At 36.8% G+C, this 26,367-nt stretch overlaps 1 protein-coding gene and 1 pseudogene across 3 annotated transcripts in view; one reads left to right on the forward strand and one right to left on the reverse strand.

The window, feature by feature from the left end:
- Positions 1–26,367, forward strand: part of NEK7 (NIMA related kinase 7) — a 150,177-nt gene that overhangs the window by 19,341 nt on the left and 104,469 nt on the right. The window contains exon 1 of one of the 3 annotated variants that reach the window (XM_032288635.1): positions 10,562–11,438. The exons of the other annotated variants lie outside the window; for them this stretch is intronic. The gene's annotated coding sequence lies outside the window, so the exon portion shown is untranslated. Of the gene's footprint in view, positions 1–10,561; positions 11,439–26,367 lie in introns of those variants that run through there. 3 annotated transcript variants of the gene reach the window in all.
- On the reverse strand, positions 13,465–15,373 carry LOC116559065 (annotated as a pseudogene).

Consider the following 26,367-nt stretch of genomic DNA (forward strand, 5'->3'; position numbering starts at 1 on the left):
ATTCCGGAGCCACACGTTTATAAATCATCAGTGTGTATGAGACGGGTTATGTACCACCTGAAAATGCATGGTTATTGATTTAAATAACCAAGGGACTTACCATTAAAGGAAACTGAAGCAAGAGAATCAGCAGACTTGTTTATTGATCACAGAGCAAAAGACACATTTTTTTTTAGAAATAATAAAAGTAGATAAAATAATTTCCTTATTGTACTCTTTATTTAGTGATTCATATTGCTAGCTTGATTTACTTCAAGCAAGTACTAGATTAAGTAGTAGTAGGTAAACATACAGTTCTCAACCAATAATTGATGAAAGTAAATACTGTTCTTCAGCCAAGAAATGGAAGGGATCAAAGTATTCTTTTCAATATCACCAAATGCCAGAAGTCATGGAACAATTACTTCAGAGATCTAACAAAATCAAAGCGGAGGATTGTGGCTAAAAAAGGGCATACACAGCCAAATTATTGTTCATGTATGATGACAATAGAATATTTTTTATTTTCAACTTTCAGAGAAAATGTATCACATATGAGCTTTATAAAAAATTACTTAAAGATATATTATTAAGAGTTTGGGAAAGAGACATGTTTGTACAAAAGCATTGAGAAAAAGCATTGAAATAAATGTAGAAACAAGACTAAACAGTTTGTTATGCAAGGTGGGAAATAGTACTAAATGTCAGAATAACTTAGGTTATGGTTATAAAATCTGTAATCTGAGAACTGGGAATGGAGTGCTGGGGGAAAGGGAAGAGTGATGGCATGATCAGTCCCTCACCTAACCTCAGATTGTGTGCCAGAAGAAGGATTTCAATTTTACTTTGATAATGAACCAAAATCTTGTTAAAGGAGGCCTTTAAATAACTTGGAATCATCATTAGTGGAATTAAGGTAAGGAAAGATATGTTTGTTTTCTAAATGACTAGGCAAAATCAAGCAAGCAAACATTGTCCATGTGGCAAGAGGTGAAAAAAAAAATAGCAAGGAAACATAAGAAATAAGAATATAAAAGACAAGTATCAACAAAACAATGTGTAGACAGTGTATTAAATTTTCATTTAAAAGAAGGACTCAGATTAAAGAGAGGTCCTCAACGATGTGCTGCTTTCAAAAGATGTTCTGAGAACAAATCAACCTAGAAAGGTTAAAAATTAAAAAGTAGCCAAGATTTATAAGGAAAATAAATCAGAAAACACAGAGGAGTAGCAATATAAATTTCAGAGTAGATTTTAATGAAGAAAAGCACTAAATAAGATAAAGAACAACTTTATAAATCAGCTCAAGCCCTCATAACTAATAGACTGACTATGGAAGAATTAAACATTTATTGCAATGCTTCAATAAAATTAAAAGGAATGGTACAGTTAAAGAGTCGTTAGTCATTACCAACCAAGGTTTATCTGAGCATGTAAAGATGATGTAATGGAAAAGATCTAGTTATTTGATTCATTATCTCATTTGGTTCAGAAAGAAAATTTGTGAGATAAGATTAGTAGAGCAGAAAAACATTTGATATCATTTGATACATACCCCTCTTTTTTTTTTTTTTTTTTAAAAAAGGAAAAGCCTCTTAGAAAAATGAGACTTGTTTGATATGGAACATGGTCACTAGAAACATACTGTAATTTCATATAAGCTTGTCCTTATTTCTTCTCAGCTGCTATAATTTAAACTCATTGAATGCAGGAAATTTATTAATTTTTACATTTTCTGTTGCCAATTCTAATATAAAGCCCTGCATTTTTAGGCATTCTATACTATAGTGATTTCTTAGATGAAAACATTATTTGGAAACATATCCTCATGTAGTTTTTAGGCTACAGTGGATTTTTGGAAGAGTGTGTGTGTGTATATGAGAGAGAGAGGGAGAGAGAGAAACATTTTTTTAAATGTAAAACATACATGCTTTTCAAAACTGAAATAGACATTCTTCATTATGGGCCTTTATGTTTGCTTTATTTTTTGAATAATTAAGCTGAATTTTAATTTTGTCCGGCAGTTAAGTGACAGAATTCATAATGATTCTTGAACAGTGAGGGGTGTAATAAATACTAAAAAAAAGGATTATTTTTGGTGTAGAGCAAGATGCATGAGGATGGTTGGTTCCCACAAAATAGAAGTGTTCATGTAGGAAAATCAAGGGACTTTGGGACCTGCGATTGGCACAGACTGTCCAGGATGTGGTTGGATTTTGGGCTAAACAGTTTCTCTGTGGTCTTGAGGACTGCCTTTATAGTCTGTGAAACTCTAGCCTTCAACTGTGGTTTTACAGAGTTTAAGAAAATTTTATTCGTATGCAGATTTCTGCAGTCTTCCTATTGCCAGGAAGAAGCTACAGTTATACAAGAGAGAGAGAGAGAGAGAGAGAGAGAGATGTGTGTGTGTGTGTGTGTGTACGCACGCATGCGTGCGCGCACAGACATGTATGCGTAAACACACTTAATCCTGATTTATAGGAGTCAGGAGACCTGAGTTCCTTTGCTTTCTCTTTTTGTAATTTTGGTTAAGTTGTATAACTTTTTTCTTTGGAGTTTCTTGTCTGTAATCTTGAAATTATTTCCCACTCACTCCACTGTGATGTTTTGAGAAGATATCAGTGGAAACTTTTTGAAAAGTACAAAATTATAAGTGTAAAATATCAATAAAGCATATTGATGCTCATTTTGCTAGAAGAGTACATATAAACATAAAATTTAGAAACCTTAAAAATCATGGCCAGAGAGAATCGTGATTTCTACCCCTCCCTTTTTTGGGGGGATTTTCAGGTAAAAGTAAGCATTCAGTTTGAACTAATATTTAAAAGCCTTTGCATTATAGAGAAATTTAATCAATAATGAAGTTGTATCATAATTTACAATCATCATTGTTACTAACATTTTATTCCTTATTCTAAAGTAATTTATTCAGGATGTATGCTGAGACCTGTTGTTTTAACTGTATAGCTAGATGAAAATATGAGAGAAGAGGTTTGGATGAGGTTTCTTTCCTTTGTAACAGTTTGCTTGAGGAATGGGCAAGCTTTTCCTCACATGACAGATGGTATAGGAAGGGCATTGAGAAGCTTGCATTTGCTTGGCGGTGATAGAGTCAGGGCTGGAATTCATAATTTTTGTTGTTGTTTAACACATTTTTCCCCTTTGGGTACGGCATTTTCTTGCTGATAATTTTGACCTTGTAATAATTTTTGATAATTATCATAATCTTTTAGGGAGGTAGTGAAATGATGTGTTACTTTTACTTGTTGAAGAATCACAATAAGAACACACATGGAATATTTTCAGTAAGAGGACATTTAATTTTTACTTTGAGGAAATAAATTCACAGCCTTATTAAATAAATTATGTCCATATAGTCATTTACTAAAAATAAAAGTGTGAATAAGTAATGGGCTTATAGCTCACACATTTTTCAATGTTGATTTCTAATAGGAAAAACTGTCTATAAAATGCTTTATAAAATGATGCCTTAAATATACATTCAAAATATGATTGACTTAATTTCTAATGTAAGAGAGATATCTAAATGGAAAAGGTCAAAATGGGACAAGTTATCAAACCAAGAAGTTCACCCATTTTATATAGTTTTTCTGTTAACTTTAAACAAATGTTAATTACCATGCTACTTTGATGAGGTAACTAATTATAAATTGGACTCTTAGACCATGGCATCATCTTTAAATAGTTGAGAAAAACAACAACAAATCCAGCAAAACTAAGCATTAGCTTAGTTTTTTTGTTAAGTCAACCATATACTTGACATGTCACTCTAAGCAGATGAAAACTTGATCCTTCTTGGTATTTTAGATTTCAAATTAATTGATCATTGACTTTTTTTTTTTGATAGTGCCCTCTTCTATGAAGATTCGTCAGTAAGGGTGTCTTAGGAGTTAATCCTTCATTACTACTCAGCCTCTGCTCTGGGAGGTAACTAATCTGTAGCATCCCAAAGTTCCTGTCAGTAAATACTGAATGTATGCAGTATGACTTGATTATTTGTTTCAGAAGACATTAGAACTGAAGTGAACTTTAGAGCCTGGGTATCTATCATGTAATCTAATACCTTCACTTAGTATTTGAAGTAACTAAGACTCAGAAATTGATTACACAGTACACAGAAAGGTCTTGGTAAATCTTCCCCCCCATGTTATTTATGTTTGTGAAGAACTCCTCAATAACATTGATAAGATAATTGAAGTAAACAACAACAAAATAAAGTTCTAAACTAGTAGTGTTGTATGACTTTTAGATTTAATGTAGTGCCATTACTGAAGAAATGGTTGTTTGAAAATTTAACCTGGATGATGGACTAATCTATGAAGGCAATTTAAAATGTTATTTTGTTAACATTTGGCAGGGTTAAAGTAAATCAGTTCTTTAAAAATGACGCGTGAGGGTAAGTGGTGGAATTGAAGGAGAGACTTCATTAAACTTTGTCAGTTAATTAAATAATTTGATTTATTAAGATTCTGGTTTTTATGTTTGTTTTAATAGAAAAAGTGATGAATGTATTTTAAAATGGTTTTATATATTTAATATGTTCAGATATGGGTAGATATTCTTCAGGTTTACCTCTGTTGATGGAAATAAAGAGTGAAATAATAAAAAAGGTAGGCAACAGGGAGAAGTGAATAGCAGGGCATCGGAATAATCAACTTCTCAATAGTTGACTGTAATGAATATTTTTTACTACAAGACTGTAAATCCAAGCAGAATTAGAGATGTGCATAATGCTGGTCAGCTTTCAGTTAGAAAGGTGTTCTTACACATGGCATTAATGTTTTCACCATCCTGGATTTGTCTCTTTTGTTTAGATCATATATAGTATTAAGTAGGTCTGTTTTGGCTTCTGTGTCTAAATGGACAAGGGTGTTTTAATCTCTTAGGCTTTGAGCCGGAGAGAGAGAGAATGGATGGGAATAAGAGTATGTGTATGTGTGCCCGCATGTGTGTGAGAGAGAGAGATTGAGCTTTCCTGTTAACAGCCCAAGACCATGATTATGGTTCACGACTTGGGGTTGGTTTTCTGGTTTGTATTCTTGCTTCCGGGCCTGTGACCATTGATTTCTATATGTGTTAAAAGTAATGAATTGGGAGAAAAGTGCAGGGATTTTGGAATTGTTTTTTGGAAATATTACTTCCGTGTTCCGGATTTTAGAAACTGTTATGTTCAGACTCTTTGTTCTTTGTTTTATTCCATGCTAACCATCCACTTATAATTTTTACGTACTTTAATGGCTCAGTAAAATATAATACAACTGATGACAGTTATTTGTTGTACTCTGAGAAGGCTTATTATAAGAAAAAACTGTGTTGGATATAATGGGAGATTCTGAGGAATCTACTGCAGACTTTGTTGTTAAGGACTTCATAATCCTGATGGATAGTGTCATTAACAATGTAAGAAAGGCCCTTAGTGCCACAAGAGTATACCATAGTATAGTATAGGGCTGCTACAGGGACATCAAAGGAAGGGGATGTCTGCTTTAGTTTGAATGAGACCTCATGGAAGCATAGGGATTTGTGCTGGGCTTTGAGAGGCGGCCATTGTGGTAGGTGAAATTGTAATAGGATTTCTGAAGCTCTGAAATGGGCCAGTTTGGCAGAAATAAGTTGGGCATGAGGTTCTGATTCATTCTCTTTATAGGTGCCAAAATGGTGGTATTTGTAAAATGAAAAATTGGCCCTATAACTCCCATCTGAAAAATTAGTCTTTAGTGCTTACACTGGTAGTCTGAAACTTCAGATTTTTCTTGATTTTTTGTGTGGCCATGTCTCTGGCAGATGTTTCAGAATACAACTTCCTCACTAGGCTGTGGGCTCTTCAATGGAACCGTTCTGAGTACCTGCCTCGTTCAAAGAAGGAGTTTTTTAGTAGATTTCTGTTGAATGGATAGGGGCCTGTAATTCCAGGGTAAGGAATTTATTGGAAAGATTTTGGAGAATCATCAGAAATGTTTCTTAAAAGAGAATGATACAGCGAAAGATATGGTGAAAGAGGTACTCTAGGATGATTTAATTGAAGCCAATTGAATATTATGCATGCTGACCCTCTAAATATTATACTTTGAAATGTTTCTGACTTATAGTAAAACATTGATTGTTAATAATGTCTTAAACGTGTGTTAGTCAATTGATACAACAAACGCTCAAATTTCTGCTTTTTTTTTTACTCGAAATTAGTATTTAGAGGCAGTTTTTACCAATGTTTTGTAAGTTTATCAAGATGAAGCAAAGTTAAGCAGGCATTATTTTTTCATTCATTCAGCAATATGTACATGCCTACTATGTGCCTATGGTGTTCTGAGCATTGGAAACACAGTGGTGATAAATATAGCATGTGACTCTAGGAGGCATTTTTAATGGTCTGATGTCGTTCATAATGCTGAAGTGGTTCAAAACACAGGTGAAGAAAATGTAGAACCAATTTTTTTGTCTTTCTTTTATTCCATTTTATCCTAACAGATATTGTAAGTGGAAATCTTGGAATGTAGGTGGCTACCCTGGGCTTACTTGAACAGTATGTATGTTGGTGGTATCTGGTCCATTTAACAGTTGGATGTTTATTTAACAGCAGCTTTCTTTAAAATGATTTTATAGTGAGATTTGTACATGCCAGATTTTAGAGTTTTTGAAGAACGTTTGTTATTACTGCTGTATAGTTTGAAAATAGTAATTTTTCACACCATACTATGTACCCTTGTAGTATACATGGATTTGACTTTATTCACTGGGCAGTTTTTCACAACTGACAAACACATTATAAGTAAATGTATGCAGTGTTTCACTTATTCAGACACAACAATTGGCTTATGACTTTATGATTCTGTGATTTTTCTTGAAGGAGTAGATGAAATAGCATTTTACAGTTCTAAATTTTATCTCGTCAGTTGATTGGCTTGACTTCCTGTCAATCTGTTTGACAAATTTTACATGGCTATTGTTGGAAAATTTAGTATATATTTTTCATTTTAAATAGTCAAACTGCTTACAAATTCATAGAACTGTTTCATTATTTTTCTAGGTCATTCAAAGATCTAGGGGATTTGTGACTGATGGTTGATTTAAGAATTCTTAAATAAAATTGATTTGTGTTTAAAGCATGTTTACTAACATTGAAACACACATGCACACAATGCAACAACCGTGGCAACTACAGCAAGATTACGCCTACCTCCATTAAGGAAATCACAATATATATATTTTAAGACAGGATCTTGCTGTGTTGCCCAGGCTAGAGAGTAGTGGTGCTGTTATGGCTTACTGCAGCTTCAAACTCCAGGGCTAAAGTGATCCTTTTGCCTTGGCCTCCCAAGTAGCTGGGACCAAAGTTGCACACTACTATGCCTGGCTAATTGATCTTTTTTTTTTTTTTTTTTTTTTTTGTAGAGACAAGGTTTGACTGTGTTGTTCAGGCTGGTGTCGAATTTCTGGCTTCCAGCAATTCTCTTCCCTTGGCATCCCCAACAAAATATTTTTAACCAAAATAGAAGGATAGTGTTGATTTTGGGAGAGTCTTGTGGCAAGACAGTTTTGAAAGGTACTAGGAAAACTTAAAGTAAAAACAGTGTCTTTACTGTTGTTTTTAGTATATAAGCAAGCATGTAATATAGACTGGACACATTATTATAGATATCTGCTTATCCTCTCTGAGGCACTTCTTTTACATATTAGTCCATGCTCTCTCTCTCCTTTTTTTTTTTTTGTCAGAAGAGAAGCTTTTTGCTTAGTGATTCTGTGTTTGAACTTTGTTCTTCATAAATAGTGTCCATCAGTTGAGATAAGCCGGATTTTCTGGCAGATACTGTGTTTTTAAAAAAGCGTTTTCAATGATTGCTGTCTTCTTTTATGTGTTGTCCAAATTTGTGAAACTGCATATGAAATAATTTTTTAACTTTATATTCCTTTAGCAGGGAGCAAGTGAATTATCTCACATCTAAAAATGCCTCAGTAGAGCTTTATTGGTAGATCTATGAAAGTCTTACTCTGACTTGTAGAACTAGTATCTAATTTTTTAAGTTACAGTGTTCTAATATTTAAAAAATTAGAAATTTAAGAAATACCTTATTTTGACATATTGAAAGTTGCCAGCCACCTCTGACCATCCATGAAATGTAAACTGTATAATGAGTGTGAGAACCAAACATTATCTCCCATCTATAGGTAATGCTGCCTGAAATGCCTTCTCTGCCCCACATTCTCTTCTCTTGATTTTATTAAAATTGGGGCAAGGCGTGCTGGCAAGGAGTACTGAGACCTATTATTTTACTAAAATTGAGAGAAGAGGAAATGGGGCAGAGAAGGCATTATTTGTTCAGTCTGGTTGGTGATTAGTTGCTGGTTGTCTTCCAGATTAGTTGTCATTTCTATTTAATTTTATTAGGCTGTACCAGTAGGCACATTCTGAAATACTAAAAGTGAAAATGAAAATCTGTGATTCATCTTTTTTTGCTAATACTCACACACATAGTCTTCTATCTAGGAGATAACCTTATCTCGAAGGAGATATGTAATGCAAAGAAAGACAATATATGCTGCAATCCCTTAACTAGCTGGAAGATTTATCTTAGCAGATCACCTTTCTAATGGTCATATTACTTAACTTATGGTAAATATGTTTAGAACAGTAAAATGATTAACAAATCATTTTTACTTGTGAAAGGATGTATTTGAAATTATTTCTATAGCTATTGAAATATTTCTGCTTATTTTCTGTTTAGCAATGAATTCAAGTGATGTTAAGTCATGTCAGTTGTATGTGATATTTGGCAGAAAAGAATATTGACTCCACTAAAATAGATTTATTGAACTTCACTTTACCTTTAGAATTTCCTTTAAAGGTTTCAAAGGTGAGGATATGAAAAGGAGCAAGTTTTTATTTTGTTATTTGCCAGTTATGATACAGGCTGGCAAGGAACGCTGAGACCTACTTTGTAGTTCTTTGACCTATTGGATTGCCTACATAACTAGCTACAGAAGTAGCTCAAAGTTAGAGGATGGCTGGTGCATTTGTTATTTGGCATAGTTGGTAAGGATGTACAAGGATGTTTGGGCCTATGACAGACAGCCTTTCCCAGCAGTCCATCCTTTACCCATACACATTCTTGGTTGAACTCAAATTTTTATATGGTTATACCACCCTATCAGCAACTTAGATTAGATATGCTATCAGGTGCTGAGACAAAATTCATTCAGTTTATCTCATACAACACTTGTTATTAAAACAATCCTTTTAATTGTTATTAAAACAATCCTTGTTTTAATCCTTGTTTTGATGAGGACAGTTATCAACAGAATGAGGCCAACCTGCAGTATTCACCTCAACCATGCACCTTAGGATTTTGGACTCAACAAATTGGGTCAAGTCCCAGAGAGTATTAGTAGGTCTTATTTCAGATAATCATTTAGCTCCCTTCCTTATGAGACGTTTGGATTGTCCACCTGACTGGTGGTATTAATTCATACATATCTTGGTCGGCCAGGACATAGCTTAGGCCAGTATGTTATGCATTATGACTTGTGCAAAGGAATTTTAAGCTGACCTGCTGATTTTCCAGGGTTTGCACAGCCCCATCGACTGTGGTAAATAAAGTTAAAGATAGATTTCTGACCATTTGTTCTATGGCATGTGCTCCACTATCAAGGAAGAGTACTTGCACTGCTATGTGGAACCAGAAGTCTGCGTGTCCTCTGGGTAGCTTAGCCTGCACATGTTGTCTTTAATACCCAAATGGTCCTATTATGTGCCAGGCTCCCGTTTTGGTAGGTGGGGGCTGGAGGGTGAGTAATTTTTCCTTTTGGTCTCAGGGGAGCCAGCATTGTTCCTGAGAATTGGACTTGGATGGCTAGTCCTTATATCTCGTCAGAATTAATGAACCACCCCCGGCCCTCATGTGAGTCAGCATCTCGTCCAAAGCCATTGCCATCTGTTCTTCATTTGCGCCTATCAATCAGCATGGCATCATCAATATAGTGGAACCAGGTCATTCCACTGCAAGGGAGGAAGGCTTGTTCCACATCTCCGCATTGATGCAAACAGCAGAATTCAGGTACCCCCGTGGCTGCTCAGTAAATCTGTTTTGGAACCTGAAGATAAACTGATCTTAATTTTCTGGTACCCAAGGTTTTGAGAAAGAGGCATTAGCAATATCCAGAATGGCATACCAGGTGTCATTAGTTTGTGCAGTTGATTCAGTCATGGTCACAATGTCTGGAACAGCCAGAGCAACAGGGATAGCAACTGAATTCAGTTGATGAGAATCCATTGTAGGCTGCCAGTTCTCGTCAGTGTCAGTATCTAAAAGCACCGTACAAGTTTACATTCCCCACCCTGGCCTTTCTTCCTGAAGTCTTCCCTGCAGGTGGAAAGACTTTGGCCACATCTGTGGTCACCTTTATCTTTAAAGGGTAGCAAATCAGGGTACAGAGGTACAAGGTTATGTAATGGAGGCACTGCAAGAGTAATTTATGCTAAGTGTAGGAAATAAGAATAAATGGTTCCTCTTCAAAGCTTTCCTCTTAGTTCATTATGAATAAATAATAGTTTATTCAAAGGTTAATTTACTTTAAACCTTTTGCTAATAATCTTAAAGTAGCTGTTAGTCATGATAAAGAAATAAATGCATCCCGTGTTCATAGTTCTTACATTTTAACCTAGATATTTGCTCTGACATGCCTGGACAAGCCCAGGGAAGTCTTAGGTCATAGCTTATTCCCCTTCCTTATTTGGAAATTTTATCCCTTCTTTAAGCATTCCTCAAGTTACTTCCTCTTTTCCTTTGTTCTCCTCTGCCTTTATTTCTTTAGAAAATTTCCAAGTTTTTAGCCAATCGGGACAAGCATAGAATGTGAGGTCCTGTTCCGGCCAATGGAAACTAGACACAGCAGTAGGGCAATTGCATCAGGTTATCAAAGTGGTAAATGTTCCTGTCTCCTTTGTTCAGGCAAGATTGCTGGCGAGTTGCATCCTTCCTGCAGGAAGTAAAACTAGCCTTGCTGAGTGATCCGTTGTCTCGGTGTGGATTTTCCCCTGATGTTATAAACCCGTTTCCAACACTAAGGTTGCCACTCAGCTTCTTTGTTCCTCTAGTAGAGGGGGATTGAGTTCCATGGAGGGATCTGGCTCTATAGAGGCACTTCTGGTTTTAATCAGACTGCATTGCATTCAACCAGCTACCTGCTTTGGGGCTCCCATAGCTCAGTTTCTGGCCCCAAATTTTTGGGTGCTGAGCCCATCTTTGTTTGCTTAGGGAATCCTTGTTTTAATAGTTATAGTCACAATGCCTTTGGGCTTTTCAAAAAGTCATTGTCTATCTCAGCACACTGTTTGCTCTTTTTTTTTTTTTTTAAGGTGAGAACCTGGATTTCATAGAGAATGCAGAGTAACAGTTTTAGAGGAAATGACTAAGTAAGCTGATTGGCTTACCACAACTTTAAAAGTAAGTGAGACTTAGTGATCAAAGCAAGACAGTTTTATAAAGCACAGCACACAGCAGGAGTATCAGCATAGTAGTACGAGTTTTCTTGCCCATAAGTTCAGTGGAGAGAAGTGACGGGCCTACATGGTGGTTGTGCTTGCATGAGTTGTGTGGCAGCTGAGGAACCCAAAGCTAAGGGCTCAGTACTTTTTGTAGCAGCTAGCAAGCAAGCCCGACACCCTTGGTCAGGGAGTGAGCAGTTGCACTGAAGTCCCTGTAGTTACCTTGACCTGTGCCACTAGCTATACAGAAAGGGGTCAGGGACAGAAGATGCTTAGACCTTGTAGTTTTGTGTGCTTCTTGAGACTGTGCTGGAACACTTACCTCTCCTGATACATTATTATCAATATGAAAACACCTTAAATATTATAAGAATAGGTGTTTTTCGAATAATGTGCATGAAATAATATAGTAATACCGTATTTGAGTTCTGCTTTCAGACTTAATAAAACACTTGTATAATTTATGTCACTGAGTTATCCTGACTACTTGGTGAAGTGGGCCAGGAAAGTTCATTTTCTCCATTTTGCAGAAAAGAAAACTGATGTTCAGAGAGACTAAGTGGCACATGGCAAATTATATGTGAAAGTTATATGTGCAACCAGGCATTGGACCCCATCTGTTTTACTACCCTGAATTAAGTGCCCTTGAATGAGTAGAAAATGATGATTTGTAGGTTATGGATAATATTTATATGTCTGAATATTTCAGTAAAATTGTTACTCCCTTGAGACTTCAAAATCCTGAGTTAACAGTTTGCTTATGAAATATATCAGTGTTAAAATTAAAATTTAGTTCAGTTCATATGTGGCATATTATGTATTTTGAATATAAGTCTGAATTAAGATTTTGCTGGTATTAGTGTCACATAGGAAAAGAGAGTGGAAAAGAATGTTATTTGAAAGGGTTTTTAAAAACATTGTTAATTTTTGCATAATTTTGATGTCATAAGTTCCTGGTTGTATGAACCTACATCTTACAATTTGATGCTTTATATTTAAAGCACAATTGAGAGAAAAAGTTGATATTTATTTGCATCTTTCAAGTTAAAAGAACTAAAGATTCATTCTAGCTCTGAGTGGTATGAACAATAACCAGTAGGATACTATTAAGTAGAAGATCACAGTAGTCAGGTTAGTGTTAGGTCAGACTTTCCATTATTAATCCCTCTTCTGGTATTTATAACTTTTGGTTGAAAATTCTCTCCAGGGAACAATTTGTATATAGATTTTCGGCCTGGGAACAAATATGTCATGACCCACTTATAGGCCTCATTAAACATTTGGATTAATGTTAAGGGCTTTTAAGATGAAGGCATATTTTATGTTTTAGAGTATGTTTGCAAAATATTTGTTCTTTTGGGACAAGCAACTTAAAGTTATGTTATTCCTTCCATCCGGGGCTGCTCTATTTTTAGTGTTACATTCAAAATACCTACTAAGCTCAAATAATAAATTTTAAAGTAATTATAAATTGCAGTATGAATCAAAACAGCATTTAATCTCAAGAACATGTTGGATGTGAATAAAGAATTTGTATATTAAATGATTAAAAGGTGAAACTTAATCTGGGTTTCAATGATATTTTTAAAAAGAGAGGAGGGTCATTATTTTGTGGTTAATTATTTAATTTGTATTGCCATATAGGCAGATGTTAAGAATGCAACATCCTGAATAATTCTTTGAGTAATTTTATTTAGAAAAATGCTTGTATTTTATTTGAAAGACATGAATTAGATATAAATATTTTAATGAATATATTACTGCAGCATTAAGTTTTCTGTTCTTCAAGATATATAAACAATATCCAGTTTTAACTCCCTAACACTATCAGAGTTGCCATCAAAATCCACTGTGAAAACTTGTCATTTAATGCATATTAAAGCATTCATCTGGGAACATGTTGTCAGTTTTCCATCAGTTGCAGCAAACAACAGACTTTTAGAGACTCCTCTAAATTTCAGCATGCCTCTATCTTCTTTTTTTTTAGGTCAGTGGGAAATAATTTTAATCAAAAAATTGTACATTTTCTTCCCACATATCCTGCCTTGTCTTAGGAAATGACACTGTGATCCATTTCATTACAAGTAAAATATTACAAAATATTTACAGGAAAATATTAAAAATAACTTAAACACAAAAGGCAAGATGAAATAAACTGTTTTTGTCAGAAATCTCTACTCCAATGCCCACAGCACACAAGAAGAGAGTCAAAACAAAATAAGCAAGCACGATCCCTCTGATCACAAATTTCCAAAGAACTGGGGAAGGTGAAGAAACAGGATGAAAATGGTGGTGTGAAAGGGAATGATGTTAGCAGCATTGCTTCAATAACTGAGCTGTTCTGAATGAAATACTCTCTTTTATGTGCAGTAAATTCTGGACAAGGCTAAATTTTAGGATATTCCTTGAACTGAAATTAGAAAATACCCGGACAATGAAAGCAGCTCTTTCATCTAAGTTTAATAAGCGCCTCTTTCTCCATGGGCCACTGTTATGAACAGAAGCCTGTTCTGGCATCAAAAGCTGTCACAGTAGCCCTTCCATCTCCTTCATGAAAGCCTCATAGACAACATCCTTAGTTTGTACTGAGACAGGAACAGAAGGACCAGATTTGGGTGCTGCTTTGGCAAGAGGCACAGCAGAATCACCCTCTTTCTTTGGGGAGCAGCAGCAGCCCCTTTATTCTCCCGACGCACTCTCAGTGCAGTGGGCGCAAATCGAGTAATCTCTGCCTTGGGATTAGTGATCTGTGGCTTGGCACTGATGGCTGCTGTGGCTTTCTTCTCAGTGGTGGCTGCACTCGTATCAACCGCCTTGGGTCTCTGAATCAAGTTGGGTGGGGCACTTAAAACCCCAGGGTTCGGCAGGGGAGCTGGTGGGAAAAGCCCAGGATGGTGGGGGTGGGGGTAGGTCCAAGGGTAGGCACCAAAGGTGGGTGCATCATGCCAGGATGAGGTGGAGGAATACCTGGATGTGCAGGGGGAGGTATCCTTGGTGGGGATGCCCAAGGAGGGGGACCAGGAGGCAGACCTGGAGGTGGACCTTGGGGAGGGCCCAGGGGGTCGGCCTGTTGGTAGTCCTGGAGGCAAAAGTCAGGGTAAGGCCCTCGGAGTCCTGGCATTCCAGGTGGCCTCAGGAATGGAGGAGCTCTGGGAGATGGACCAGGCGGAGGGCCTGTAGGTGGCCCGGAAGGCTGTAATGATGGAGCAGGTGGTGGTCCAAGAGGTGGTGGTCCTGGCTTGGGAGGTGCTTGTATCTGAGAAGGAGGAACAGACTGTGGGGGAGCCTGCTGCTGTGAAGAAGCAGTGGATGTGCCATCGGAATGTGATTCCTCTCTGTTGTTTTTGTGATTGCTTTTCTGCTTCAGAGTCATCAGAGTCATCTTCATCACCATCTTCTGAAAATTCCTCTACTTCCCATTCTTCCTCAGGGATTTCTTGACCTGCTATACAATGCATCATGGCTTGAAGAGGAGTCAGTTCCTTCATATTCTTCTTTTTCTTCCTTGATTTTCCAGGCATGTCTGCAAACCGTACACTCAGACCTGACTTCTTTTCTTCATTGTTGTCTCTCTTACCGTCATCACGGTGCACAAATTCATCTCCCTCACTTTAGCCGTCTGATTTGTCAGCGTCATTGCCATCAGTGCTGTCATCATGCTTATCTTGATCCATGTCCTCAGGATAGCCATCATCTTCACTGGTGCTCGAAACATCATCATCATGGCCTCGCTGGGCAAGTTCAGGACTATATAACACGTCTTCATCTCACCTACGAGGGGGAAGATCTAGGTAGGGCAAAACCAACTTTATGGCTATACATCTTCACGACTTGAGAAGGAGGTGGACCGGGGGAGGGCCGGGGGCAAATGTGGAGCACCGTGTCCAAGAAGAGGTGAATTTAAAAATTTAAAAATTCAGAGTTTTAAAAAAACTCTGAATTTACAAATTTGTGACTCATTCTGGTTCTAGATCTTTTTTTTTTTTTTTGCATTCTTATAAATTCAAATGTATTTGTAATCAAGTAATTATTAATGAAATTACAAATTGATATAAAAACAAAATATTCCTTTTCTTAGGAATAGTTTGTTTCTTATTTCTACCATTAATTAGGAAAGTGGCCCCAGAAGAGAAGGATGATAATTTTTTTTTGTTTTATTTCCAACAAATGGAATCTGTTATAATCTTATTAGAATCTTGGCTTTTCTAAACCAGTAGAAAGTTTTTGCTATGCTTCCTATTGGATAAACAGTAAAATTATGAGTTTTATGTAGTATTTTGTTTAGTGCCTTTGCTTTTATTTCATAATTTGATGTATTAATGTTATCATTTTTATAGTTAGAGTGTTTTGAAACAAGGAGTAACATCAACATTTAAGTTTATAAAATATTTTTTTCGAACTCAGTAGATTAGGGATCCTGAAACAGGGAAACTAACGCATGAAGGGTCCTAAGTTTTTAATCCCCCTGGGTCCTGGGAGAAGTGAAATGCTCTTTCCATTATGTTGCTATTATAAACTGTGCTGTCCTGAACATACTTGTGTGTCTTTGTGCACCCGTTTGAGTTTTTTTGGAGTATATATCTAGGGGAATTGGTGGGTTGTGGGGACGTTGTCCTTCAAATATTCCTGCCTGTAGTATATGTGAGTTCCAGCTGCTCCATATCCTGGTTTTATTTTGATAGAATTTAGTTTCTTTTTAGCCTACCTGATGAATATGAAGTGGTATCCTGTTGTTTAATTTGCATCTTTTTGATTTGTGATGAGATTGAATATATTTTCATATGTTCTTCTAAAAATTACTTGTTAATGTCTTTTGGCAATTAAAAAAATTAGGTTGCCTTTTGTTTATTGATTTTTTCATCTAGAAATGAATTCTCAGTTATATGCATTGTACATATTCTTTTTATTGATCTGTGACTTTTCTTTGAACTTTTAAAATTACCCCTCGATGAACAGATATTTCTAATTTCAATGTAATTGAATTTGTCAATCTTTTGTATAGTTTGTAATAGTTGTCCTGAAGTATATTTTTCTATACCTAGATGTTGTGAATAAATACTTGTCTATTTTCTTTAAAATGTTGTAAAGTTCTACTTTTCATATTTAGCTCTTTGATCTGCTCTATATATTACAAGGCGGTAATCCTTTGTTTCTGTGTGTACACATGTGTGTATGTATTTATTGATTCAAAATAATTGATAACCAGCTCTCCTGATACCGTTGATTGAACAGTCTATACCTTATCCACTTGCCTGTAATGCCACTTCTTTCAAAAGATTTTTAATGCATGAGTAGTTCCATTGTTCTCCCTGTCTTTTCCTGCTTCAATTGCACTTTCAGTAAGTTTCGATATCTAGTTAGGAAAGGCCGTTTACCTTGGTAGTGTTTTTCAAAAATTTCTTCGCTATTTCTGGCCCCCTATTTTCATATTTTAGAATTAATTTTTATATGTACAAATATACGTGCATACTTTTTTTATAGGAACTTGTTCATTTTATCTATGTTTTCAGATTTACTGATGTAAAACTTACTTTTTTTAAATATTCTTCCTTTCTTCCCCCAACCAAAAAAAGCCCAGGACCACACAGATTTATGGCTGAAATATATGAGAGGTACAAAAAGGAGCTTGTACCATTTCTACTGAGACTATTCCAGACATTTGAAAAGGAGGTACTCCTCCCTAACTCAATAGTTGAGGTCAACATCATTGTGATACCAAAACCTGGCAGAAATACAACAAAAAAAGAAAACTTCAGGCCAACATCCCCGATGAATATTGATGCAAAAATCCTCAATGCAATACTGGCAAACTGAATCCAGCAGCACACCAAAAAGCTTATCTACCATGATCAAGTTGACTTCATCCCTGGGATGCAAGATTGGTTCAACATATGCAAATCAATAAATGCAACCTATCGCATAAACAGAACTAAAGACAAAAACCACACAATTATCCCAATAGATGCAGAAAAGGCCTTCAATAAACTTCAACATCTCTTCATTTTAAAAACTCAATAAACTAGGTAGTGAAGGAACATCCCTCAGAATAAGAGCCATATGTGCTAAAGCCATATATGACAAAAAAGCCACATATGACAGCCAAAAGCTTAAGCGTTTCACCTGAAAACCTGCACAAGACAAGGATACCCTCTCTCACTACTCCTGTTCAGCATCTTATTGGAAGTTCTGGCCAGGACAGTCAGGCAAGTGAAGGAAATAAAGTGTATTCAAACAGAAAGAGAGGAAGTCGAATTATCTTCGTTTGCAGATGGCATGATCCTATGTCTAGAAAACCCCATAGTCTCAGCCCAAAAGCTTCTTAAGCTGATAGGCAACTTCAGCAAAGTCACAAGATACAAAATCATGTCTGGATACTGAGTTTTATGAAGTTTATTGGAAATCCAGATGGAGATGTTTAGGGGAGAGGTTGAACTTGAGATGAAGACTATAGTTTTTATTTTTAAATTAGATTTATTATTTTTTTTTTTCTTCTGGAATTTCTAGCTTTTTGGATTTTCTTTTTTTTAAGTTTGGGGTACATGGCAGGTTTCTTATATAGGTAAACTTGTTATGTGGGAGTTTATTGTATACATTATTTTGTCACTGGGTATTAAACCTAGTACCCATTATGTTTTCTGATTTTCTCCCTCCCTCCCACTCTCTACTCTCCAATAGGCCCCAGTGTCTGTTATTTCCTCATTTAGGTCCCACTTATAGAGGAGAACATGTGGTATTTGGTTTTCTGTTCCTGAATCAGTTTTCTAAGGTCAGTGGCCTCCAACTCCATCCATATTCCCACAAAGGACATGACCTCGTTCTTTTTTATGGCTACATGGTATTCCAGGGTGTATATGTACCACATTTTCCTTATCCAGTCTACCAATAATGGGCATTTAGGTTGATTCTGTATCTTTGCTGTTGTGCATAGTGCTGCAGTGAACATATAGATGCATGTGTCTTTATGATAGAACAATTTATATTCCTTTGGGTAGATAACCAGTAATGGGATTGCTGGGTTGTATGGTATTTTTGTTTTTAGGTTTTTAAGGAATTGTCACAATTTTCCACAGTCGTTGCACTAATTTACACTCCCACCAACAGTGTATAAATGTTGCTTTTTCTCCACAACCTCGCCAGCACCTGTTATCTTTTGACTTTTTGATAATAGCCATTCTAACTGGTGTGAGATGAATATATTGATATTTGATATTGATATTGATGGTGGAGAGTAGTGGGAAGAATGGGGAAGACAAAAGAAGGTTTTGGGGGAAGGTTTAGTGGGAAGTTTTTTTGGCTTGTCAACATCTGTATTTCTATTTTATTTTAAAAAAAGCCTGTATTGCTAGGGCACTTGGGCATATATTTACAATAATTGACATATAAATACCTTTCAGTAGACTGAAAAAGCAGGGAGTTGTCAACTTCTCCTAGGGCCTACCACAGCTGAAGCATTTGAAATGTGTTTGTGGGATCAACCCTTGACTCTCCACAAGAGTATACATACTGCGTTGTCAGGTACACATGATTTAAAAGAAATGTATTATGGATGCTCATTCTAGAGGATTCTAGAAAATTACCCATTTAACCATATACTCCCCATTGGCTTGAGTTGATTGTTAAATGTAAATAGAGAGCAAAGGTTGACTTTTTAGATCAAGTCAAATTAATCTGATTTTGAAATTTAACCTGAATATGGGCTGGACACGGTGGCTCACGCCTGTGATCCCAGCACTTTGGGAGGCCGAGGTGGGCAGATCACCTGAGGTCAGGAGTTCGAGACCAGCCTGGCCAACATGCTGAAACCCCATGTCTACTAAAACACATATACAAAAATTAGCTGGGCATGGTGGTGCATATCTGTAATCCCGGCAACTTGGGAGGCTAAGGCAGGAGAATCACTTGAACCTGGGAGGCGGAAGTTGCAGTGAGCCGAGTTCACGCCACTACACTCCAGCCTGGGTGACTGAGTGAGAGTCTCAAAAAGAAATTTAACCCGAATATACACTAATATTTTTAAATGTATGATGATTTATATTATAATTTAATAAATAGACATTTATTTATATTTAAGGAAGATAAGTAATTTTCTTCCAGTGATCTGAGATATTTCTTTTAATGAAAAGTTATCTATAAATATGCCTTTGTTATTGTTCCTGCTATCAGAAGAAATTTTCCTTCTCAGATTTTGGTTTTAATATGATGATTAAAGTTAATTTGTTAATTGAAAGTGAGTAAGACTCTTATCCATTCCTATATTCTAGGAAAATTAGAAAGTTTAATGTTGTTAATTCTAAAGCTTAATGCTTCTGAGAAGCTCAAAGGGCATTGTTGCTTATAGACCAATGTCTACAAAGCTGTGTTTGAAACTTCGGAAAGGTCATCACATGCTTACTTAGTGCCACAACCACGTAAAAAATGCACTAGAACAGAGTTCTCAGGTGACTTCTTGATGTTTCTATAAAGTATCTGTCTGGCTTTGGAATAAGCATTTATTTGTGGAAAATATATTATTTACAGTTTGAAGTAAATGTTCGTAGAAAAGTTTTCCAGTTTGATGCTTTGTCAAGAGCTGGATTTAAGTTTAAATCTTTGTTCCCCACTTGCTAGCTGTGTGACGTATCTGTTAGGAATGCATTTAGCTTTAAGTAACAACAGTGGCACAACTACAAAGGGGTTTATTTTTCACATAATGAAAAATCTTTTTCAGTGACAGTAATGATAGTAATGTTCAGTGATGCTAGGGCTGGAATCTGTAATTATTTGGCCTTTTTCTCATACACATAAAAAAACCTGGCTGCTGCAGCTTGAGACATCATATCCACAAGGTGGGCTGGGAGAAAGGAGGGAAGGGCCAAGGCACCTCTTATCAGGACAAGAGACTTTTGCTTGTGTCTTTGGCCAAATCTAGGTCACGTGGTCAAGACGAGCTGAAAGACTGGCTGGGAGAAGAGCAAGTAGCTTTTTAGTGACTGAGTTAGAGGTATGCAAGGAAGAGGTTGGGAATGGATGTGGCATTGGTCAGTCTACAGAGTCTGCCACAGTGACCATGAGTGCCACTGGTAACCTGAATAAGCCTCACTCTTCTTTTGTGTATAGTAATAGAACCACTGGGGGTGGGACTTGAACTTTTTGTGTCCCACTGAAGCTCTAGCATCTAACACAAGGCCTGGCAGATGTATTTATTTGGTGAATAATTACATGGAGATTATTATGAGAATTACATGAGTATTGCATATAAGGCACTTGGTCCAGAGCTTGGCACATAGTAGTATATAAATGATATCTACTTTAGTGTTCAAGCTATGCAGAAATATAAATTTCTACAATGTAATTATATTTGTTAGTCAATATATTAGTCACTTACTGTATAATACTGAAGTTTCATTAGTTTTTTGACAGTTAACATTTCTAATAAAGAATAGTTTTTTTTACTGGTGTGGTCTTTGCTACTATGTTGATATAGTGACAAAGGTAGACAAAGATATTAATATATGTGAATACCAATATGACAAGATACTGTAAAATTTCTTAATAAAGCACTTTTCTTTGAAAATGTGGATTTAATATAATTGCTTTTTACAAAAAAACCCACTATTTATTGAAGTTCAACAAATAAAAATAGTACAGTACATATTTAAGTGTGTAGCTCAGTAAATTTTTAGACGGGAACCCCCGTGTGACCACCCCCTAGGTGACTATGTAGGACATTACCAGCAGTGTGGAAGCTTTCCTTGGGCTTCCTTCCTTTGATCTTGGTTATTAGTCTGGTGGCCAGGAAGGGATAAATCCTGATGGGGCCTGTGTGTCCTACGAAGTGGAAGCGTCTGTATTATCTTCAGGTGAAGGAGGAGTGGGCCTCTTCTGCAGGCCCAGAGAGTTTAAGGTGATTTGGGATTTCAAGGTTTTCAAGACTGTTGACCCACTTGTCCCTATGTAATGTCTCAGTCTTGATTCTTCCCAGTCAGGATCCTGTGTTTGGAATAGCAGATCTGCCAGGATTGAGTATTCAATATTAGATATTCAGGCTTTTTTGGCAATCTGTTGCCAATTAAGTATTCAGCCCGATTCTCAGTTCTTTATGCTTTCTGTCTGTGAGGAAGATGAGAATGTCTTTCTGTTCTCTATAGAGGCTTTCTAACCTTTCACATATCACCTGAAATCATTCTCAGCTTTTAATTTCCTCTCCCCACAATTTGTCGGTAGCCCCCAGCAAAAGCTGACTTTGTAGTCCTTATAATTACTACTTCCTGTCAGCCTTTCAGATGGCTGAGATATTTCACCTCCCAATAAGTGTCCTTCAGTTGGCATCCTGTACCACTTGTGATTGGTGAAAGTTTTAATAATTGAACTACTGCTTATGTGAGGGGGTATCCATACTTCACCTGCCATCGGTAATGGGACTCCTCATTGCCAGCCAGTGATGGAGCTGCAAATTGCCATCTTTGAGTCTGCTTTCTGGACCACTTCTAGTAGCAGCTGTCATTTAGCTGAATTCTCCAGGAAACAGATTCTGAGATGGAGATCTGCATATATGGTGTTTATTGTATAATGCTTTCGGGAGGAGTACCATGAAGGAAGCAAGACTGGGTAGAAGAACCTGAACTGCAGTATGGTTGCAGTAGAAGTTTCAGCCAATCCACTGGGGGCATTCTGGAGTTAGAATAGCCCTTCAGGAAGTGGTGTAGACCTTTGACCCTTCACATTGACCAGTCATTGGATAAAACTGCTTAGAGAGACACAGGTGTGAGCCATCACTCCCTGCAGCTTGGAGGAATGAATGCCTTAGTCCTGGAGGTGATCTACACAACACACCTTAGTAACCACTGCAGATGCTTAGATAGTGATTTTCAGATTTTCTTTCTTCTCTAGTGTGCACTTTAATTAATTAGTTAATTGTGTGGTTTAACTCCTCTCTATACGATACTACTTTTTATACACACACATGTGTGCGCGCACACACACACACACACACACAGCTTGTTCTGTTTGCTTCTGGAAAAGTTGTTTTAAAACTTTGAACTCGATTATGGAATTGTTTTTATCTCCATTTAGTACTATTAGTTTTTACTTTATATATTCTGGTTATGTTATTCAAATATAGGATTGTTATGTCTTACTGGCATGTATCTATTATTTTTATGAAATATTCCTCTTTATTTCTAATTCTTTTGGTCTTGAAAGCTACTTTGTCTAATATAAGTAGACTTATACCAGCCTTCCTTTGGCCAGTGTTCACATAGTGTTTCGTTTTCATCTTTTAATAAAGTCTTTTTATGTTCTAATATGTAAGACACGTCTTACAGACAACTTAGAATTAAAAAAAATCTAGTTGGATAATTTTTTTCAGTTGGAGCTTTTTGTTCATTCAGTGTCATACTAATATATTTAGATTTAAATCTATCATCTTATTTGTTTTCTATTGTTCCAACTGCTCTTTGCCCTATTTTGCCTTCTTTCTTGCTCTCCTTTTAAAATTATTTAAAAATTTTTGCTACCTCTTGCCCTATTACCCTGCTGTTTGTGCATTCATTCATTCTTCTGCTGGTGAACACTCTAGAGATTTCAATGCATCTTTGACCTATTAAAACCAATCTTTAATTGGGATGTTTATTGTTTTGTGGACAGTGCATTTACTACTTCTATAGATTTCAGATTTCTGAGAAATTATATTTTCATCTAATTTATATAACATATTAGTCATAGTTATTTTAGTTTATGATTATACTAAAATCTGGTTCATGTATGGGCCTATTTCTGTTGTTCTCCTTATTTTGATTTCTGTATCTGATTTATTGGCCAACTTTCTTAATTTTCTTTTTTATTGCATACCAGATGTTGTGTATAAAAACTTGTTGAGGCTATAAATGGTGCCACCATCTCCAGAGAAGACTTAATATGTTTTATTATGAGTGTATCCCCTTTAAAGTGGAGGCTGATCTGTCTTCAGAGGCCTTCACTAAACGATGAGGGTTTTTACATAAACCTCTGCTCTTTGGTGCCTTTTTTTTTTTTTTTTTTTTGGAGATGGTGTCTTGCTCTGTTGCCCAGGCTGGAGTGCAGTGGCATGATCTTGGCGCACTGCAACCTCTGCCTCCCAGGTTCAAGTGATTCTCTCCTGCCTTGGCCGCCTGAGTAGCTTGGACTACAGACACGTGCCACCACACACAACTACTTTTTGTATTTTTAGTAGAAACGGGGTTTCACCACATTGGCCAGGCTGGTCTCAAACTGACCTCAGGTGATCCACCCATCTTGGCCTCTCAAAGTGTTGGGATTACAGGCATAAGCCACCATGCCCAGCCCTTTGGTGCTTTCTGTACTCCGGTTTTGTGTCCCTAGCACTGAGTCTGCCAGAATCTTGGATTTGCTTTTTATCCTGTTAGCAGTGCTTTTGCTTTGGTTTCTTGGATTATTTGGGATATTATAGATTTAATGGGTGCTCTCTCTGGAGATTATGTGTTTATTCATGTTGGCTTGTTGAGGATTTTAGGTGGAGAGTGATTCTTGTGGTGTATAATGTGTGGAGTATGTTTTCATTGTATATAATTTCTTAATTTCTACTTTTTTTTTTTAAGGTGGAAGCAGGTGCTGTTTTTGTGTGTTGTGGTGACAAGGGTATAACAGATGCATAAATTAATGAGTCCCACCAGAATTTACTCCATAGGTCATATCTAAATTTATACAGTGGTTAGGATGGCCGCAAAGTATTTGAGTTTTATTTTGGGATACACTGAATAGGTCTGGATTCTGTTCTGTCTCTTAGAATTGTTTTATTAATTTCATTTGAAAACCCAGGAGTATATAGTGTTTTTTTAACGTATACAATTTTGTGTTCTGTGCCAGTTTTTGTAAATAAAGTATTATTGGCACATAGTCACTTCTGTCCCTTTATATATTTTTATGGCTGTTTTGCCAGTAGAGTTGAACAGTTGGAACAGAGAGCGTTTGATGCCTGTGGAGCTTAAAATACTTCCTCTCTGACCCTTTACACAAAGGTTGCTGATTCCTGCTTTAGATAGCAAACTAAAGTGATTCAGTTCTTTTTATAGAATTCATCATTAATATTCTAAGGAATTGGTTGTAGCTTAAGGAATATGTCTTCTCTCTCTTCTTTCCTTTTGTCCTTACATAATTTGAAAAATTGCTTTTCTGCTCCCATTTTCTTCTCTTTCTGGAGCCTTACCCTGTTGATAGTGTTTTAGGAAAATCCAGGTGACGCCAAGGCACGCTTGGGGTGTTTGCACCAGAGATTTGTAAGTATAGAGTAGGAGGCATGTCTTCCCACATAGTGACCATAAACAAGAAACACTTGAAGGTCACAGTCAAGCTTTATTAAAAAATATAGCATATATTGAGATTGGTTTGAGAATTGGGGAACCCTTTTTTCAGCAAAGGCTTTTAATAAATTGTGTGGCAATCACAAAGAGCACTGTAGTTTGGATTTAGCACCAAGCTAAAGTTTCAGGTCTTAGGACAGCTTATTACAGTCATTCATCTCAGGGCATCTAGTCTGCTGACTCTTTTTGGCTGTACCTAAAAAGTCAGAGGTACTTCAGCCACGTCTATTTCCAAACCAGAAATAACTCAGACGTAGCCCCAGCAACGCTGGAGATCCACATTAGTTACACTGGCTTAGGATTTAAATGTTCACAGGCATCAATCATCATATTAATGTTTTAGTGCTGTTGCAGGTGTTGTCAGGAATATGAAAAAAAAAAAAAAAAAAAAAAAATGTGACCCAGCCTTTGTTGAGAAGGAGGACTGGAGAGGGCTGATTTGACGCTTTCCTCACTTTAGCAATCCCGTCAGTCATTGAGTAACTTGCCCAAAGTCCTGTGTGGAAACTCATTACTGTGGAAGGTGTTATTTTTGGGTAGAAGCAGATGATTGTAGCAACTGTGTAATGTATGCACAGCCTCTCAGGCAGGTCGTGTTCTGCTTCCACGTTTTTTCTTCCGGTTCCATTGCAGAGTGCTACCAGAAATCACAGTGGCTATGCTGGTGCTGCTTTTTCCAGAATCTCTCTGTATTAGTCTGTTCTGAAAAAGATGGCTAAGGGAATCACAGTTCCACGTGGCTGGGAAGGCCTCACAATCATGGTGGAAAGGCATGTCTTACTTGGCAGCAGATAAGAGAGAATGAGAGCTAAGCCAAACGGGAAACCCTTTATAAAACCATCAGATCTCGTGAGACATATTCAATACCATGAGAACAACATGGGGGAATCTGCCCCATGATTCAGTTATTTCCCACTGGGTCCCTCTCACAGCACATGGGAATTATGGGAGCTACAATTCAAGATGAGATTTGGATGGGGACACAGCCAAACCATGTAACTCTCCCTTATCCCAAATGACTCTAGGGTCAGGGATGGGAAGGCTGGAGAAAAAAAGTGGAAACAGTAATACAGTGGGAAAACGCCTTTCTACCGCTTCTTTTGGCGTTTTACTGAATTTTGGAGGATAAAGCCCCTTTTCATCCAGTGAGGACTCTGAGAAGTAACATCATGTGTTTGAAAACACTTCCTAATCAGTAAAAACAGGAGCATTCATGACAGCAATAATAGAACTAATGGAAGAATGAACCTCACCCCCCGCATCTAAAGCAGGGACTGCTAATAATGAGAGCTCAGAAAAAGAGGCTTTGGTTTGACCTGTGGCCTAGAAAGTGACAGGTTGAGTTTGTTGGGGTTTCATTGGTTTCTTTCCTTCCTTCCTGTTTTCTTTTATAAAATATTTTTCATAGATCCTTCTTTAGGAAAGTAGTAGTCTTGTATTTTGAGGATACGATGGAGAATTTTAGAGATGACAGTGGCCAGTTGCAGTGGCTCATGCCCATATGTCAGCACTTTGGGAGGCCGACATGGAAGGATGACTTGAGGCCGGGAG

The sequence above is a fragment of the Sapajus apella genome, unplaced genomic scaffold (genome assembly GCF_009761245.1).
Source record: "Sapajus apella isolate SASKATOON/1434 unplaced genomic scaffold, GSC_monkey_1.0 scaffold22, whole genome shotgun sequence".
Classification (NCBI taxonomy): domain Eukaryota; kingdom Metazoa; phylum Chordata; class Mammalia; order Primates; family Cebidae; genus Sapajus; species Sapajus apella.